Genomic DNA, 19,457 nt, shown 5'->3' with positions numbered 1-19,457 from the left:
TACACTGCCCGTTGCTGCATGCCAGCATTGTTACTGCTTTGTGTTGCTGCCCATTATAAATAATGACCCTAGGACACATTTCGTAACCAGAGCCATTAACGAGCATACCATTTTGCTGACATGAAACAAACCATGCATCTGCTAAGGCGACATGCTGGAGAGTTTTTTCCTATCCTTGCCCCTACAGAAAATGGAAATTTTATAGAAATGGAAGTCGTCGCTGCAGCTTCTTTGGGGGGCGGGGGGCGGGCTTCTCCATTTGACTCTCAATTTGGGAGCCATACAGGGGGCTGCTGTATCAATAAATGAGAATTTAGTAGGGCGTTGTCTTGTCTTTATTCCGTGGTTTCAGAGACAGAGAATGAGCTTCTCTTCAAAGGAAACTTTATGGTGGAATAGAAAAAGGCCAGAGCTTGCTTCACACAGACAGGATAGTGAATACCAAGACTGTTATGTATCACAGTTATACTGAGGCTGGGACGTCTTTCAGGATAGTGCAGGCCTCCAGGCAGATGTGATGAAGCCTTCCTGCTTCATCACAGCACAGCAGTAAATAGTGACAGAGCATGTCTCTAACAAAGCCATTCACAACGTGACAGAACTGATCTCTAACAAAGCCATTCTGCAATAACCCATTGCTATGAAAGGAGCCAGAGCCTTTATGGCCCAAACTTCCTAAAGGTCCACCCCAAAAACCTTGTGGATATAAACTTGGGAATTAAGTTCCCAACACATGAAATTGGAAGACACATTTAACTGTAATAAAACACGAAGAGGCAAGGAGAAGACTGCTAGCATTTCTGCTAAGAACAGCCACCAGGACACTCAGCCAAGGGACACAACAGTGGGGAAGATGACCTCTACCCTCCTAAAGACACCCCCACTGGATGATCTCATCCAGAGGACAGAATGAAAGGCACCTAATTGATGACATGGGGTGCTGAACATCCCGTGGTGGAGCACAAGGTTTTGACCTAGAACGATTTGAGTTCTTGTTGGTTTTGACTTGGTTGCAGTCTTCTATGGTTGCAAGCCTGTGGCTCCATGAGTCCCCTGGCATGTGAACAGAATGCCTCATCTCTATTGGGTGCCACTCACCTAAAGCTTTCTCGGACTTTTTAGACTGATGTCCTTATATCCATGCTTGGCCTGGCAATTCCCTGTAGACACTTTGGTTTGGCAGTGTGAGGGCTAAGGCCCAGGTTCACCATCTGGCATGTTCCCATATGCTGTGGAACCTAACATTTTCGAGATGCCAGCATGAGAGGTAATTTTTCCATTGTCTTTTTATGTGTAATGGACTTTTTATGTGTAATTGCTAACACAACCCTTTGTTTCCTAGACCATGTATCTAGCTTCTGGGCAGACACAACCAAACACTGGCCATTGGTTCCAGACAGATGCTTAAACAAGCTATCAACAGCTTTAAGGATGGTACCTCCCATCTACTATCACAACTGAGCTTCCAGGATCCTGATAATTAATGCTGCTCCTAGGTAGGGGAGCTTGGGGCAGTAATTGCCCAGTTCATGAACCTCGGACATCAGGGAGATGCTCTTCATGGCCCACCCTGTACTAAGGAGCTGTTGGCAGTTGAGAGCTCCTAGGGAAGGGAGGACCTTTCTTCCTTGAGAATGATTTCTCAAAGAAGATTTCCCTAGTTTATGAATGGCCCCACAGCCATGTACATATGAACAACACTAATTGGACTTAGTGTGTTGTTGAAAATAAAGGAGGAGAAGGAAGAAGAGAAGGAGGAGGAATGAAACTTTGAGAGGGATATGTTGAGAGGATTTAGAGAAAGTTGCAGGGAGAATGGAATGAATATACTATTTCACATACACACATACATACACACTATATATCACTATATATCATAAAAATTATATCTATACATATGGATATTAAATATATAATTTTCAAAGAATATGATAAAGAGCAAAATAAACTATGACTTGAAAGAAAAAGACAAAGGAAAACTTTGCTAAAGGCAGGAGCTTTGGTGAGTATCCTGAGTCACCGACTGGAGAAATGTCACGAGACTGAGAAGAACATAAGGTTCTCGGAAGCAATAGGTCACATGGTGGGAATGACTGTAAAGGGTAAAGAACGCAGTGTCAGCATCAGAGCGCAGTGCTGTTATAGGACATACTGACCTCCGACCAATGTCTTTTGGTATTAGTAAATGTCCATAGAAGAAGGTGGCAAGAAAACTTTCCTCAAGTGGGAATTTCTGGTTTCATTGGGGACTCAGTTGTGTCATGTGATGTTTTTCTGGAAAATGTCTTATGAGAGGATGTTTTGCAGAAGTAGACACATGATGCTTTTCTGGAAGCTTTCTGGTGAAAGGGCATGTAATGTTTTGCTGGAACAAATGCTTGAGCGGACACATATTTGGGAAGAGTATAAGTATTACACAACAGCCAGTAGACGGCACTCTTGCATTGGTTCACCTTGCTTCATTTGCTGAGCTTCACTTGTGATGACTTTGTACAGAGTAACACACCAAAGAACTTCTGGTGGTATTCTGGCTGCTTCTTGCCACTTCCATAGACTCATGCCCATTGGCAGAGCCTCATAGTTTATTCTGGATTGAGCCACTGCATGTTTCGTGTTTTGCTGGTGAACTGGACTGCTGACAGTGAAGAATGGAATTGCCCCAAAGAACTGTTTCTAAACAGGTCCACAAACCCTGTTACCTATTGACCTTTCTTTCTCCTACCTCTGGTGGATAGTGGGCTAGAAGGGAGGTTGAAGTGTTAAATAACCCCTATTAAAGTAGGTTTTGAAAAATCTAAACTAACACTTTCCTGATTGAGAATCATCACACTAAACAACGGAATTGATAGAATGACTCAAACACTCACTGTGATGAGCCTTTGTCACTCTCCAGTTGACAGCAGGGTGACCACCATATGCAAATGGCCATCGATGATGGTCAGTTGTTTTTAAGTATCTCATATTCTTTGGCAAGTTCATTCATTGTATGCAACGTAACTTGGTTCCATCCACCTCAACTTCCACCCTCTCACACCTTCCACCCAGCTCTCCCACCCTAACCCATTACCATATCACTGTCACAGCCTTTCGTGTTTTGTCTTCCAGTCCCACTGAATCCAATCATTGCTACCCCCTAGAATGCTTACTGATCCTTTTGGCTTCCTCTTGTACAGCCAACCATAGCTGCAGTGAGCTCTTGAGTATAATAGTATGGTGGTTTGAATATGCTTGGCCCAGGGGTGGCACTATTAGGAAATGTGGTCTTATTGGAGTAGGTGTAGCCTTTTGGAGAAAGTGTATCACTGTGGAGGTGGGCAGTGTGCCCCTCCTCCTAACCCATCTTCTCCTAGTGGCTTTCAGATGATACAGAACTCTCAGCTCTGCCTAAACCATGCCTGCCTGGAAGCTGCTGTGCTTCTGTCTTGATGATAATGAACTGCTTTTTCTCCTTTAAGCCTCTGAACCTTTAGGCCAGCCCCAATTAAATGTTGTCTTTGTAAGAGTTGCCTTGGTCATGGTGTCTGTTCAAAGCAATGACTCCTAACTAAGACAAACAGCTATGTCATGTCCAGCAGACAGCATCTCAGAGTGCTGCTACCTTCTCTTTCATTCTTACATTCTTTCCACTTCCTTTCCTTGCTGTTTCCTGAGGCTTATGGGAGTTTACAAATATGTCCCATTGGGGGCTGACTACTTCAGTCTCTTGTTATCAGCACTTTGACTAGTTATGAGTTGCTGTATCAACTGTTGCCCATTTTAGAAAACAAGCTTCTCTGGCCAAGATTGGGAGCAGGTGTAATTCATGAATATTTAGAAAGCAGTTTGATCCCATGTTTATTTAGCAAAACAAAAGTTAATGTCAATTGGAGACTAGATGAGATACACCCAGGAGATTAAGGAGCCCCATATCGGGGTCTGTCTGTGAGGCCATTTTCAGGGACGGTAAGGGCTCTGACTTAAGGGATGGTTTGTCCTTGGTGGACCCAAACTTGAACAGATTTATTTCAGAATATAGCCCAATTCGACAATCAGTGAATATAGTGTTGATAGACACAGACTATGAACAGGAGAGCCTGGGGAGAGGCAGGGTAATGTGGATGTGTTTTGCCTTGGCTCTAGCTTGCTGCTTCTCTGCTCTGTTTCTGTCTGCTATAATATAAATGCTCCACCGTGCTCCCCACATTGAGGAGGAAGACTGTGAAATCCTGAGCAAAATGAAGCATTCATTCTTTAAGTTGTTTGTATCAAGGTGATAGGGGCGTAGCGGGCATGCTGTGGCAGCAAGCATCAAGGTTGACCCTAAGCACAGCGGCTCAGAGTCCCATTACCAAAGCCGAGCTTGCTACTATCTCTTCCAAATGCCAACCGACTAATCAGTTCTAATCTGACAAAAGCACAAACCAAAAATAAATGTCCAATAGGGCCCCACTCCTCAAAGAATACAACTGGTCACTTGGTGGCAAAATAACTCCACCCATTTTTAATAAGAAGGATAGATTTTTAGGGTAATATTTTCCCTTTTTACCTCAATGGCATAAAGAACATCTTCCAAGCCCTAGCATAATGTTTGATTCACTAGTGAATCAGTATTAATCCTGTCACTTGATCCTAATGTGTTGTCATCTGGGTCTTGCTGTCTTTGGGGAAATTGTAAAAATTTCCCAAAAACAATAAATTATTCACCTGTGAATGTAAATTTTGAATGCAAACTAACTAATTCAGAGCCCATATCTACAACGGCCTCCTATGTGGGGCTCTCACAGTCTGAGTCATTCTGCCATAGTGATCACAAGGTCAGACACCAGACAACAATCCCTATACCCCAAAGCTCATGGTAACCACCCAAATCAGCCCATCTAAAGTCCCATCCGTCCCTTCTTGTGGGAAAAGCCTACTAAAAGGTTTGTTCTTAGGTTCTCTTCTCTTCCATATTCCCAATAGGTCCCAGGCACTTCCCCACCACCATGGTATGCCTTCATCTTGGAAATACTGATTGTTTCTGTAGCCTTTCTCTTGTGATATGTTGGCCTCATCCAACTTAGATAAGAGTTGCTGTGATTATAAAAAGATAAAAAGGTATTAAGATATGTTCTATGGGGTGTGGTGAGGTATGGGGGAAGGGGGTGCCTCAGCAGGGCCCACGCTGAGACATCCCTTCCCCCTGAGGGACCAGTCACAGGCAAATATATCCTATAGAATAGAGTTTATTCAGGGCATGGGGAGGGAGTTAAGATAATAGTAGAGGCAGAGAAAGGCAGAGAGAAGGAGAGAATAGAGAAGTAGAGGCCGGCCATGACCATGGGGGGGGGGGGAAGGAAGAGGGAGAGAGAAGAGCCCAAGAGGGCAAGAAAGAAGCAAGCAGGAAACAGGAGTGAGAGAAGGAGGGGCAAGCAGCCCCTTTTATAGTGGGCCAGGCCTACCTAGCTGTTGCCAGGTAACTGTGGGGTGGGGCTTAGACAGAATCCTAACAAGAGTTAAAACTTAACTATTCTTCCTTTGTAAAACATTGACTTGTAATAATTAATTATACATAATAGATTATGCATAATTTTGCACATGCCTGACATATGCACTGACCACTCTCTTCCCTCCCCAACTTTCCATCCACTTCCCACTTGTCCACAGATCTCTTTTTCACTTTCATATCTATTTGTTTTGCTTTGTGACCGGCTGAGATTAACCAAGGCCATTGGGGCTGTCCCTTGGAGCCTGGTGGGATCAGCTGTGGATGAACAACTAAAAATACTGCCTCTAGTCTCTGTGGCACTTATTCTGACCAATGTATACAATGGGTCCTGATCAACAAGAACAATTAGCATTTCTTTGTTCATGCCATTTCCCTCTTTAGAGCCTTTTCGTTCCTCTTTACAGTTCTGCAACAATGAGATTAAATGTTCTTTCGAACCACAGTCTGTCACCAAACTGCAGAACTCTGAGAACTCATCAGACTCAATGGTCTGTTTTTTCAGTAAAAGAGGCAGCCAGTCTGTTACCATGAAATCCACTGGTTCTACAAGTCAGTTCCCTCTGGGGGAAAGAAGCAGGGTCTCCTAATGTCCTGGAGGAATTTCAGGAGCCTAAGCAGGAAAAGCTGTGAGAAACAAAAAGGCATGCACTCCCCCCTAAGGCAGCACCTTGCTGGTGCTGTGCACAGCACAAACTACTCATTGTCTTTGTCAAGGCCACTACAGTTGCTGGAGTTGTCTGACCTGAAGTCAAGTGTGGTGAGAGGCTCCCCATCAGGGGATATAGTGGAAGAGGTGGAACATGGAAGCAAAGTCACCCACTTTACAGCTCTCTGCTGGGTTGGATACAGCTTTGTGGGCTTTTATGCAATTCTGATTACCTTGTTTTGATCAACTGATAAGTTCTGCCCCTGTAAACTCGCCCCTTTCGCCCCCCATCCCCCAATTTGGAAACCCTCAACCCCCAAGCTCTATAGAAGCCTTGTCTTCCTCACATCAATGTTGATCTCTCAAACCCTGCCTTATGCCCTATGGGGGCGGGGGGGGGGGGGCAGCCTGTATATACAAACAAATAATAGCTTACTTTAATTACTTGACCATGATAAATTGGGTTGGTGACCTTTCTCCTCCCATATTTAGGATTAACAGAGGATGGCAATGTTACATGATTGGAAGCCACACTAATGACCTCATTCCAATCTAAGTAACTTCACCAGTTCTGTGTCCAAGTACAATCATGTTCAGAGGACCTGAGAGTAAGGATCTCATAAGTAAATACGGAGCGCACACAGCTCAACCTATAGATTTTCTAATGAGCATCTTGATCTCCAAGCATCTGCTTTGAAAACACTCAGCCCAAGATAGCCCTGAATTCCTGAATTCCTACTTCTTACTTAGCCTGATCTCGGCTTACATTTCTCCTCTTTTGGTCTTCTCCATTACTGACCCTATCCCTCTACCTTGATGAGTATATACACCATCTCCCCAAAGAGCAAACTGCCAAGAATGTAGCTTTAGTTTATTAAATTAATATTAATATCCATGTAGCTCCTAGTTGGTCTATTCTTCATTCTGTGGCCTTAGCTGAGTACATTAGCTCATCCGCCATCATCCTTCACATGGGTGTTTGTGCGGCATCCTCAGGAGCCTCCCTGCCTCCAGGCATGACCATGTTTAATTCATAGCCCTACTGATCTTCCCAAAGAATTCAGGAAACAGGATGCCTTCCTAATATTAAATTGCTCTGTTCCCCTCCCTGTACCTGATGTAGTCTCCTCTTGAAATTGAGTTGGTGGCAGACAAAGCTGGAAAGAGAGACTGCAAATGCCCAGAGGCTTCGTTTGGGTTTACATGACAATGAGATATTTTAAGTTCCTGCAAGAAATGTGTTCATTTCAACTTGACTGGAGTGGGTAAGAAATGGTGCAGGGTTTAATTTTTTTAGGTGTCTCCAAAGCATTTATCCGTTAGTCATCCAGAGCCAGATGGAGTCCCCAGCTCAGGACCCTGCTAAAGTCCTGCTAAAGATTCAGGGGCAGCAGATTTCCCACACAAAGGACAAAGCAGGGCTTCTGAAGATGCCTGAGGAAGGTGGAGAAATGTACTCAGGAGAGAGGACCAGACAGGACACAGAGGCCAGGACCATGGTTGGGCTTCAGGTTAAGGCCTGACCCACCCAGGTTCCCTACCCCTCCTGAAATTTACAGATAGTGTTAGTGGAAAGGACAGGAGGGAGTGGACTCTCCTTCCTTCCCTCCTTCATCCCTCTTTCTCCTTTCTCATTCTCCCTCCAGTCTGTTCCTTTCTTCCTCTACCCACCTTTTTATTTCCTCTCTTTCTCCCTTTCTTAATCTCTTTTTCTTTTTTCCCTCCTTTCCCTTCATGCTTTAATTAACAATGTATTAATCTTCACCTTTCTTCAGTTCAGAGCTAACCATGCAAATTTTCTATCAATATCCTTCAATTCTCTTCTTGTGTGTGTTGGGGGGGGGAGGATAGTGGGGCAAAGATGTCCACAACTTTGGCTACGAAGAAAGAGCGTGGGTGACTGCTGGTGTTGCAGTTTCCACAGAAGACTCTGGGAGCCAGGTGAGTGAAACTGAGAAGAACTATTGTGGTATCTGCCATGAAGGAACTGATTTGTTCTTTCTGCGAGTTATATACTCCCTGGATAGGATGTAACCCAAAGGCTCAGGGAAGAGCCTGGAAGAAGAGAAGATTCTAGCCAGATATTGTGGAAGATCAAAGCTATACAGTGTCTTCTGGACATAGCTGGACCATTGTAATCATGAGCTCACACCAACTGGGGTTGTCTGAGTAGAACCAGGACAGTCAACAGCACAACAGAGGAGGGAGGGGCTTTTCATCCCCACCTTTCACTGAGAAGCTATTGACTGCTGTTGCCCTCTCTGTGAGCCAGTTTTCTTTAAAGGTGTGGCCCCTGCTCCAGGGAGTGGCCCTATCTCCATGATTATATGGGTAGCACAAGTTGCGCTCTGCAGGTTATTTAAAAAAACAAACAAACTAGGAAGTTTGGAGTGGAGGGAAGCTAAAGAGAGGAAGGAGTGCAGGATTACAGGTATAATGATCAACGTACATTATATGCACTGAACGAATTAATAAGTTATATATATTTTAAAAGGTAATAGTTTCACTCTAAAGCAAAAGAATATACCTTTTTCTCAGCACCCCATGGTACCTTCTCCAAAATCGACCATATAATTGGACACAAGGCAGACCTCAACAAATATAAGACTATCGAACTAATCCCATGCCTCCTATCAGATCACTATGGTGTAAGAGTGGTTTTCAATAGCAACAAAAACAACAGAAAGCCCACATACACTTGGAGGCTGAATAATACCCTACTCAATGACACCTTGGCCAAAGAAGAAATAAAGAAAGAAATCAGAGACTTTTTACAATTTAATGAAAATGAAGGCACAACATACCCAAATCTTTGGGACACAATGAAAGCAGTGCTAAGAGGAAAACTCATAGCCCTGAGTGCCTCCAAAAAGAAAATGGAGAGAGCATACACTAGCAGCTTAATGACACACCTGAAAGTCCTGGAACAAAAAGAAGCCAATTCACCAAGGAAGAGTAGAAGACAGGAAATCATCAAACTTAGGGCTGAAATCAATCAATTGGAAACAAAGAGAACTATACAAAGAATCAACAAACCCAGGAGCAGGTTCTTTGAGAAAATCAACAAGATAGATAAACCCTTAGCCAGACTGACCAAAGGGCACAGAGAAAGTATCCAAATTAACAAACTTAGAAATGAAAAGGGGGATATAACAACAGAAACTGAGGAAATCCAAAAAATCATCAGATCCTACTACAAGAGCCTATACTCAACACAACTGGAGAATCTGGGGGAAATGGACAATTTCCTTGACAGATACCAAATACCAAAATTAAATCAGGACCAAATAGATCATCTAAATAGTCCCATAATGCCTAAAGAAATAGAAGGAGTCATAGAAAGTCTTCCAACCAAAAAAAGCACAGGATTAGATGGTTTCAGTGCAGAATTCTATCAGACCTTCAAAGAAGACTTAACACCAATACTCTTCAAACTATTCCACAAAATAGAAACAGAAGGAACACTACCCAATTCCTTCTACGAAGCCACAATTACTCTGATACTAAAACCACACAAAGATCCAACAAAGAAAGAGAACTTCAGACCAATTTCCCTTATGAGCATCGATGCAAAAATACTCAATAAAACTCTTGCCAACCGAATCCAAGAACACATCAAAACGATCATCCACCATGATCAAGTAGGCTTTATCCCAGGGATGCAGGGTTGGTTCAATATACGGAAATCCATCAATGCAATCCACTACATAAACAAACTCAAAGAACAAAACCACATGGTCATTTCATTGGATGCTGAAAAAGCATTTGACAAAATTCAGCATCCTTTCATGCTTAAAGTCTTGGAAAGAACAGGAATTCAAGGCCCATACCTAAACATAGTAAAAGCAATAAACAGCAAACCAGTAGCCAGCATCAAACTAAATGGAGAGAAACTTGAAGCAATCCCACTAAAATCAGGGACTAGACAGGGCTGCCCCCTTTCTCCTTATCTTTTCAATATTGTACTTGAGGTACTAGCTCGGGCAATTCGACAACATAAGGAGGTCAAAGGGATACAAATTGGAAAGGAAGAAGTCAAACTATCATTATTTGCAGATGACATGATAGTCTACCTAAGTGACCCAAAAAACTCCACTAGAGAACTCCTACTGCTAATAAACAACTTCAGCAAAGTGGCAGGTTATAAAATCAACTCAAGCAAATCAGTGGCCTTCCTATACTCAAAGGAGAAGCAGGCTGAGAAAGAAATTAGGGAAATGACCCCTTTCACAATAGCCACAAACAGTATAAAGTACCTTGGGGTGACTCTTACCAAACATGTAAAAGATCTGTATGACAAGAACTTCAAAACTCTGAAGAAGGAAATGGAAGAAGACCTCAAAAAATGGTAAAACCTCCCATGCTCATGGATCAGCAGAATCAATATAGTTAAAATGGCCATTTTGCCAAAAGCAATATACAGATTCAATGCAATACCCATCAAAATCCCAACTCAATTCTTCACAGAGTTAGAAAGAGCAATTATCAAATTCATCTGGAATAACAAAAAACCCAGGATAGCTAAAACTATTCTCAGCAACAAAAGAAATTCTGGGGGAATCAGTATCCCTGACCTCAAGCAATACTACAGAGCAATAGTGTTAAAAACTGCATGGTATTGGTACAGTGACAGGCAGGCAGCATCAATGGAACAGGATTGAAGATTCAGAAATGAACCCACACACCTATGGCCACTTGATCCTGGACAAAGGGGCTGAAAACATTCAATGGAAAAAAAGAACCTTTTCAACAAATGGTGCTGGTTGAACTGGAGGTCAGCATATAGAAGAATGCGAATTGATCCATCCTTGTCTCCTTGTACTAAGCTCAAATCCAAATGGATCAAGGACCTCCACATAAAGCCAGATACTCTGAAGCTAATAGAAAAGAAACTGGGGAAGACCCTTGAGGACATAGGTACAGGGAGAAAGTTTCTGAACAGAACACCAATAGCGTATGCTCTAAGATCAAGAATTGACAAATGGGACCTCATAAAATTACTAAGTTTCTGTAAGCCAAAGGACACCATCAAAAGGACAAATCGGCAACCAACAAATTGGGAAAAGATCTTCACCAATCCTACATCAGATAGAGGGCTAATATCCAATATATATAAAGAACTCAAGAAGTTAGACTCCTGAAAACCAAACAACCCTATTAAAAAATGGGGTACAGAGTTAAACAAAGAATTCTCACCTGAAGAACTTCGGATGGGGGAGAAGCATCTTAAAAAATGCTCAACTTCATTAGTCATTAGGGAAATGCAAATCAAAACAACCCTGAGATTTCACCTTACACCAGTCAGAATGGCTAAGATTAAAAATTCAGGAGACAGCAGGTGTTGGGGAGGATGTGGAGAAAGAGGAACACTCCTCCACTGCTGGTGGGGTTGCAAATTGGTACAACCACTCTGGAAATCAGTCTGGCGGTTCCTCCGAAAACTGGGCACCTCACTTCCAGAAGATCCTGCTACACCACTCCTGGGCATATACCCAGAGGATTCCCCACCATGTAATAAGGATACATGCTCTACTATGTTCATAGCAGCCCTATTTATAATTGTCAGAAGCTGGAAAGAATCCAGGTATCCCTCAACAGAAGAGTGGATGCAAAAAAATGTGGTATATCTACACAATGGAGTACTATTCAGACATTAGAAACAATGAATTCATGAAATTCTTAGGCAAATGGATGGAGCTAGAGAACATCATACTAAGTGAGGTAACCCAGACTCAAAAGGTGAATCATGGTATGCACTCACTAATAAGTGGATACTAACCTAGAAAACTGCAATACCCAAAACATAATCCACACATCAAATGAGATACAAGAAGAAAGGAGGAGTGACCCCTTGTTCTGGAAAGACTCAGTGAAGCAGTATTCGGCAAAACCAGAATGGGGAAGTGGGAAGGGGTAGGTGGGAGGACAGGGGGAGAGAAGGGGGCTTATGGGACTTTTGGGGAGTGGGGGGCTAGAAAAGGGGAAATCATTTGAAATGTAAATAAAAAATATCGAATAAAAAAATCATTAATAAAAAAAACCCCACACAAACCTGTATGAAAGGGTTATGTGAACTAGCTTCATTATTTCAGCAATACAAATCTTGATCAAAACAACAAGAATTATATGACGGATATGCTACTTTACACATTAAAGTAATACATTAGAAAAAAAGGTAATAGCAGCTAATATTTTATTTTTTTAAAACTTTTTATTGAGTTCTTGTGGATTTTACCTCATGTCCTCCAGGCCCATTCCTTTCCCAGGCCCTCCATATCTACCCTCTGGCTTTGCAACTTTCCCTGAAAAGAAATATTCTTTCACCCAGTTTTTCGCGCAAATGTTTACTGCAGAGAGTCATTGGTCTGGTTTGTGGCCTCTGGCTTCTGTTACACTATTGTGAATACTGGTTCCTCACTGAGACCCCTCTCGGATATCATGTTTGTGTCATGGAGATCCTGCAGCACTGATTCTAGAACAAGAGCCTCTTCATGTGCCCCAGCAGTTCATAGGTGAGGTAGATATTGGGCTAGGCCAACTCAAAGCCCTGGATCTGGGCTTGTGTGGCAGTGGAGCTGGTCAGCCTGCCAGCTCTCCAGCATGGCCCAGGTGAGGAGCAGGGCCAGCTCTCCTGCTCTCACACTCCATGAAGGGGAGTGGTGGCTCTGCTTCATTTACAACCCCAGGGCCAGCTCTGCTGTGCTGCCCAGGCCAGGTGCAGGGCTGAATCTCTCAAGTGCTTCAGCTGGCAAGGGGCAGGGCAAGCTAATCTGTTCTCATGCCTGGGGCCAGCTCTCTGTACAAATAATCTTTTAAAGAGTGGGCAGCACTTTTGCTAAGAGCTGACCTTCAGCACTGCTTAGGAAAGCAGACTAGAAAAGGCAGCTTTTGGCTGGGAAGCAGCAATCTTTGTGTCACAAACTCCTTTCTAGTACTGTCTGCAAAAGTTATCATTGCAGACAAGACAATAAGCCACACACAGTACCCAGCATGGCCTGGGAAGGGCAGGGTTCCTTTGCTTTGGGAAAGAGGGTAAGAAGGTAAACAAACACTGTGGGTCTCTTCACTGTATTCTCTGCTGACAAGCCCTGTCCTGTCCTCTGGGGTTAGATATTGCTAGGGAGTGCTGCTCAAGACCCAGGGTAGCAGATCAGGCCTTCCCAAGTAGGCATGTAGCCTGTGGCTCTACCATTTTGCCTGTATTGAATTGCTCGAATATTAAACATTTGCATAATCAAATGTAAATACAACTCCACATTTGGAAGTCAAATAGAAAAGGATTCTGGGTTTGTATCATTTTACATTATCCAGACTTCTGCTGTCATCCACAAGAATGAATAAATAAGAGTTGCTTGAGATCAAAGCAATTTTCTGGGCAAGACGGAATAATGTGTTAAAATGAAGAAAAGGGGGAAAATCCCCCAGAAGGAGAAAAGGTTTTACCCAAGATCGAGCTAAGAGAGATGGAATCTGCCTTTTATTTTCCATTTCTATTATCTAGCCTTTATTATCAAGGTAATGACAGGTGAGTGCCAGTGCCATTGAAGGGGGACAGGCAAAGATGAACAAACGTTACCCATCAATCAGCCGCAAACCAGGCCCACTCCAGCCCCGGCACTTCCCTCTGCATGCATGAGATGCCAATCAGGTCCCCAGGTCTTCAGATTCCTCTTAATAACGTAATACATTGAGAAAGAACTAGAACAAGACAATCCACTTGCTAGTTCACACTAAGGAGATTGTGTAGTTTTGCCTTCTCTTTCTATTTTTAGAAAAGAGTAGACATTTCATAGATTGAGGACTTCTCAGAGCCTTCTGGAATGAGGAGGAAGGATTCATCACAGAGGGAGATCTCTTCTGACAACTTGGAATTCCTTGTCTTGGGTTCTCTAAGAAGTCCTAAAATCTGTTTGTTAAAAATAGCTTTTTTTAAAATAACGTTTTTTGTTTTTTGGTTTTTTTTTTTTTTGAAAAAATTACTTCTAGCTTTTAATTGTATATCAGCCTAGGTCAAATGCTTGGGTTGGAGAGATGGGGGGGTGGTAGGTTGAAGTGGCATTTTAAAATGGGCTATTTGGGGTTTTCCTACTACTCTGAACACGAAGACTGCTTTTTAAACAGTGAAATACGTCTGCACACAGATACACATAGCTTAACAAGTGGCTGTCGGTGGGATCATTACTGCCCCCAACTCCCGATCCCATGCTCTGCACCGAAGTCCCTCATACAAGCCCATAACTTCCCAGCTTCCATTTTCTTGCGTCTTTTGTACATGCTGACTTCCTGAATATGGACTCCTAAATACAGACCAGTTCCTCTGTCCTTCTTTCGCTTCCTCTCTCATTATGGTATTTTTGTTTCAGTATTTTATAAAAAAACATTTTTAATGTCTTCATTGTCCTAAGAGTATTAGAGGAAGTCTAGCTGGCTGGTGTTTTATTACTAGGAGAAACCACCCACCCACACTGAATAGATTACAAAAACCAGAGGTTCACTTTGGTCCATGGTATCAATGCGTTTAGTTTAAGATCAATGGCCACACTGTTTTCAAGAAATGGTGAAGGTGGTATACCATAATACTAGCATCGGATGGAGTGAATCCCTTCAATTCATACCTGAGAAATGAAAGACAAAAAAGTGGAGCAGACTCCAAGGCCACATAGTTGCTTGTGATGGCACACACACAGTGAGGTGAAAATCTCCTGCTGTCCTCTTAAAGGTCCACTGGCTGCCAGTAGTCCCAAGGCTAACAGTCATATCTTTAACACAGGGGACAGGGGGCTCCTTTGGAGAACACCAAAGAATCAAGATACAGTTTTCTTAGCCACAATTCTCTTCTAAGACATTCTGCATTGTTTTGACTGGTTCTTCTCATCTTTTTTTCAAAAGTCAACTTTATTTTAGTATTACTCTCAGAGAATGAAGCATTTCCATTCTGACTGTAAAGACATGCCCATTCTGACAAAGTATGTTCATGTATGACCGTTGTCACCCTTGAGATGTAGAGTTTCTGTCATCCTTAAGATTGATCTTTTAATATTTTATGTGTGATGTGTCTGCATGAATATGTACCATTTGTGTGAGCTGCCTGCAGAGGCCAGAGAAGAAACTAGATTCCCTACAACTGTAGTGATAGGCAGTTGTGAACCAATACAGGAGCTGAGAACCAAACTTGGGATCTCTAGAAGAGTAGCAAGGGTTTTAACCACCAAGCCATCTCTCTAGCTTCTATGCTTTCAACTTACTTAAAGTGGTAGTTTTAGGGGGGTGATTCTGCCCCATTCTATCCCACTTAGCTTCTAAGTAAGTGATGCAGAGACAGCAGATTTTATTCACAAGCTAGGCAGGTTCTGAGATACTCTAACCTGACTAGTCTGTTAATGATCAGATAAATTCCCCATTACTTGCCAACTGAGTCTTGCTCTGTTCCATGTGTGTCTTCAGGGTGAGCCTCTCTTGGCCATGTGCTCATGGTCCATCTTGCTCATTATGACCCCCTTCTCCTCTCCTTTGTCCTGTTCTCTCTTCATGGACCCTATCTGAGGTCTCCTTACTCAACCCAACATTCTGCCTTCCTCTCTCCTATGCCAGTCAAGGCTCTAGCTTTTTATTTACCAATCAGAGCTAATTGGTGAGCATAATTTATACCACATTGGTCAATACAATGCCCATGTCCAGACTGCAATCTGATCTCTGACTACAGAACTGAACATCTGAGTACACAGCGCACAAATCCAATCCCAACATCTCCTCTTTTTAGTCTGATAAGTGTTATTTCTCTTACAATAATGAACTATATGCAATAAGAACAATTATGAAAACTATTATATAAGTTACATTCACAATGTCCAGTCCATTCATATATGGTAACGTAGAGAAATATCTATTCTATCCTGGTTAGTTCAGAGTTCTGTACCTAAATTATTTTCTATCATAACTTGTATTGCCAATCTAAAAACATCTTATAGCTAAAATATTTTCTTAAATCCTAAACAACTTAAGCTTTTATTGTGAGACTGTAACTAGTCTTTAACCCCACCAGAGACATGAGAAGAAATAAATATTACCTGAGTATGCAGGAAGCACAGAGCAAGGAGCTTCCTAAACTATAGAGGTGACAGAGACGGCTGGCTGCCTGAAGAGTCCCCCCAAATTTCTCTATAACACTGGAATATCTATTTCGGCCTTCTGGCCAGAATATCTGAGACAGTTTTGTGAAGCAGGAATTATGAAGGGTTTGCAATGCTTGGCAGTTGACTTTCCTGTATCTCATTATTCTGTCCATTTGGACAGTATATTGTCAGCAACTGAGGTAAGAACAATTTCTTGCCCAGTGGCTAGCTTGCCACATTTTAAGCAAATTCCATATTGAAGTTCTTTGATGCACATCATCTTCTCTGAAGTAGAATGAGGGCGCTACCAGGAGCTGACATGACTCATTGTCAAAAAAGCCTTGAAATAATAAAATACCTTTAAATGCCATATTCTGAGATTTTTTTGAAGATCTTGTATCTATTATATGTCTATATTATATTTGAATAGGCAAACATTGCTATTTACTATCTGCACAATCTAGGAAATATATTTCTGTAATAAAGTAGACTAGTATTTAACATGACTATGGGTTTGATTGACTAGTTATTAAATTGTAGTATTTAATTACCCTAAACTTTAGCTTTCAAAAGGGCTAGTTGAAACATATATACAGAGTATGTTGTAACAAAATATAACCTTAATATGTATTCATATACAAAGTACATACCAAATGTAAAATATTTGGTTTGTTGCTTTCCTTTGGTCTAGAAGTAAATTCAATAATCCAACCTTTTATCCTATTATTTTTATAAAAATATAACCTTAAACTATATTAATATACAAAGTATATACCAAGTATAAAATATTTGGTTATAGAATGCTCTTTGGTCTAAATTCAATAATTTACCCTTATTTTTATTTATCTTATATTATTCCTATATCCCCCTTTTCTTTCTTTTCAACCCTTCTTCCCTACATAAGAAAGAAAGATTGAGGGAAAAACAAAAAAGAAAAATCCCCAAGTCTAAACCTTGTTTCTTCCCAGACCAAGACCAATTACAGCTTGCAACCAATCTCCTTCTTAATGATGACAGCCCATTGAAGGACCAAAAGCAATCCATCCCTCCTTTTGGGAAATGAGGCATCATTCTCTTAAAATTACTTCCTGCTCTTTTGGGAGGGGGGTGATGCTTCCTTTTGGAGGCCCATAAAAATTGGGATATAGGCCAGTCTTAAGAAGACTAGGTGTAACATTTGTTGTCCTGTCTCTGCATGCTGTGAAAGTACAGGGCTTAAATGAAGTCCCAGTTGGAACAATCTGAAAAGCTAGACCAGTTAGGGGAAGCAGCTTTCTTTTTTTTCCTAGATGCAGATTTTTGAGGAAACAGCTATTGAGGTAGACCAGGTAGGACCAAACAGTATAGTGGAATAAATATGTCTCAGCAGCTCAGCATCCGTGAGGGTAAATCTTGTCAAGGCTGCTTCTCTGTTTTTGATTGATGTTGTTGTTTGTTTGTTTATTTGTTTGTTTGTTTTGTTGTTTTTTCTTTTTCTGTGAACATGTAAACTTTTACAGGTAATATACTTTCCTTCATTAACATAATTATAGAGTGTGCACAATTCAGTTAAAGGTGATTTTCTGCTCTCTGCTTGAGCAGGAAGGCACCTGTCTTTCTTTATAAGTTAGTCTAGATTATATAATCAAACTAATTTAATTTTCTATCTATGCCACTTGAAAGGATGGTGCGATGAGTCTTGAGAAATCTGCAGCCAGCAAGATGTATTGTCTATGCTTATCTGAAGTTATGGCTGGAAACATTTTCATGTCTCAGCCAGTCTTAAAGCTGGCAGTGTCGGATCCCACGTAAAGGGATTGGCAATACAAGTTACTTGTTTTATTGGTCTTTATGTTTTCTTCCTGACTGCAGCTAAGATCAACCCAAACACTTAATTGTGCCTGTTTGGGTAAATTCTTGTTATCTTAGCTTCTTGGGTTTTTTCTTTACTATTGTAACAAGGCACCATATAACCAGCACAGAGTAGAGAAGGAAGAATTTACTGGGGGTTTACAGTTAGTTCAGAGGGTGAGTCCATGATTGTCATGGTAAGGACCTGGGCAGCAGATCTTTAGACATGGTGTGGAGCAGGAGTTGAGAGCATCCATCCTTATTTGCAAATCAGAGGCAAAGAGAGGAAATTGGAAATAGCATAAGATTTTGAAATCTGAAAGCCCACTCCCAATGGCATACTTCTTCCAGCAAGACACCTCCACATCCATCCCAAATAGTTCCACGAACTGGGGAGCCAGACATTCAAATACATGAACGTATGGGGGAGGGGAAGGCATTCTCATTCAGATTACTAGCCTCACTCCCATGACTGGCTCGTGTTGTTTTGTGTCTGCTAATTTTTCATTTTCTGTATTGTTGAGGCTTCCTGCATTGAGGAATGGCCCATGGCGGAACACACTTTATTTCTAAGCAGCAGTTATGCTGGGGGCATTGCGATCTCACACACCAGTGATCGTTTTGAGCTGATTCCTGTGTGAGCTGGGAATAGAAACAGGTTTTGTGTAGACATGGTTTTATGTCTTTGGGATTAAAAAAAAAAAAAGGCATCTCTAAGCTTTGCTGACAGGTCTGGAGAAGGTGGTCACCTAGAGGACAGTTCCACAGCACCTCACACACATTCACACAGCCTAGCAGCTGCACTTGTGGAATCCCAAGAGGAGCGGAGACTGATGCCTATGCAGAACTATGCTCACGATCAAACTTCATTTGATCTCAAGCTGGAGGAAAAAATATTTTAAATTCAAGATAAGAAATTGCTGTAGATCAACTAAGGAATGCTGAGAGTGGGAAGAATAGTCTTCTTCAAGGAAGAACTCAATAATTTATTATCAAGTACCAAGTGGTTAGCCCTGGAAACATATGTAAAAATATTATACAGATTGAGCAGGTTATATTTAAGAATATATATTTATATACATATATGCATGTATCAACAATTATGAAAAAAGAGGCCATGAATTTTAAAGAAGCAAGGAAGGGTGTTTAGGAGGGCTCAGAGTGAAGGAGAAATGATGTGATTAAATTATAACCTCAGAAAAATAAAGAACACAAGCTTGGTGGGTACAGAGGTTGTGAAGGTTTAAGAAGGAGCTGAGGAGGAAGAAGAATATGATCAAAATATATTGCATAAATATTTCTTAAATGATACAAATAAAACATAGCTATAGTTTCAGTCCTCACACAAATAACATTCCCATACTTTAATAACTAAAACTAATAGCTAGCCTACACTTTTCAT

This window comes from Apodemus sylvaticus, chromosome 9, assembly GCF_947179515.1.
Source record: "Apodemus sylvaticus chromosome 9, mApoSyl1.1, whole genome shotgun sequence".
Taxonomy (NCBI): domain Eukaryota; kingdom Metazoa; phylum Chordata; class Mammalia; order Rodentia; family Muridae; genus Apodemus; species Apodemus sylvaticus.
The sequence above is the reverse complement of the archived record's forward strand: the minus strand, read 5'-3'. Positions refer to the sequence as shown.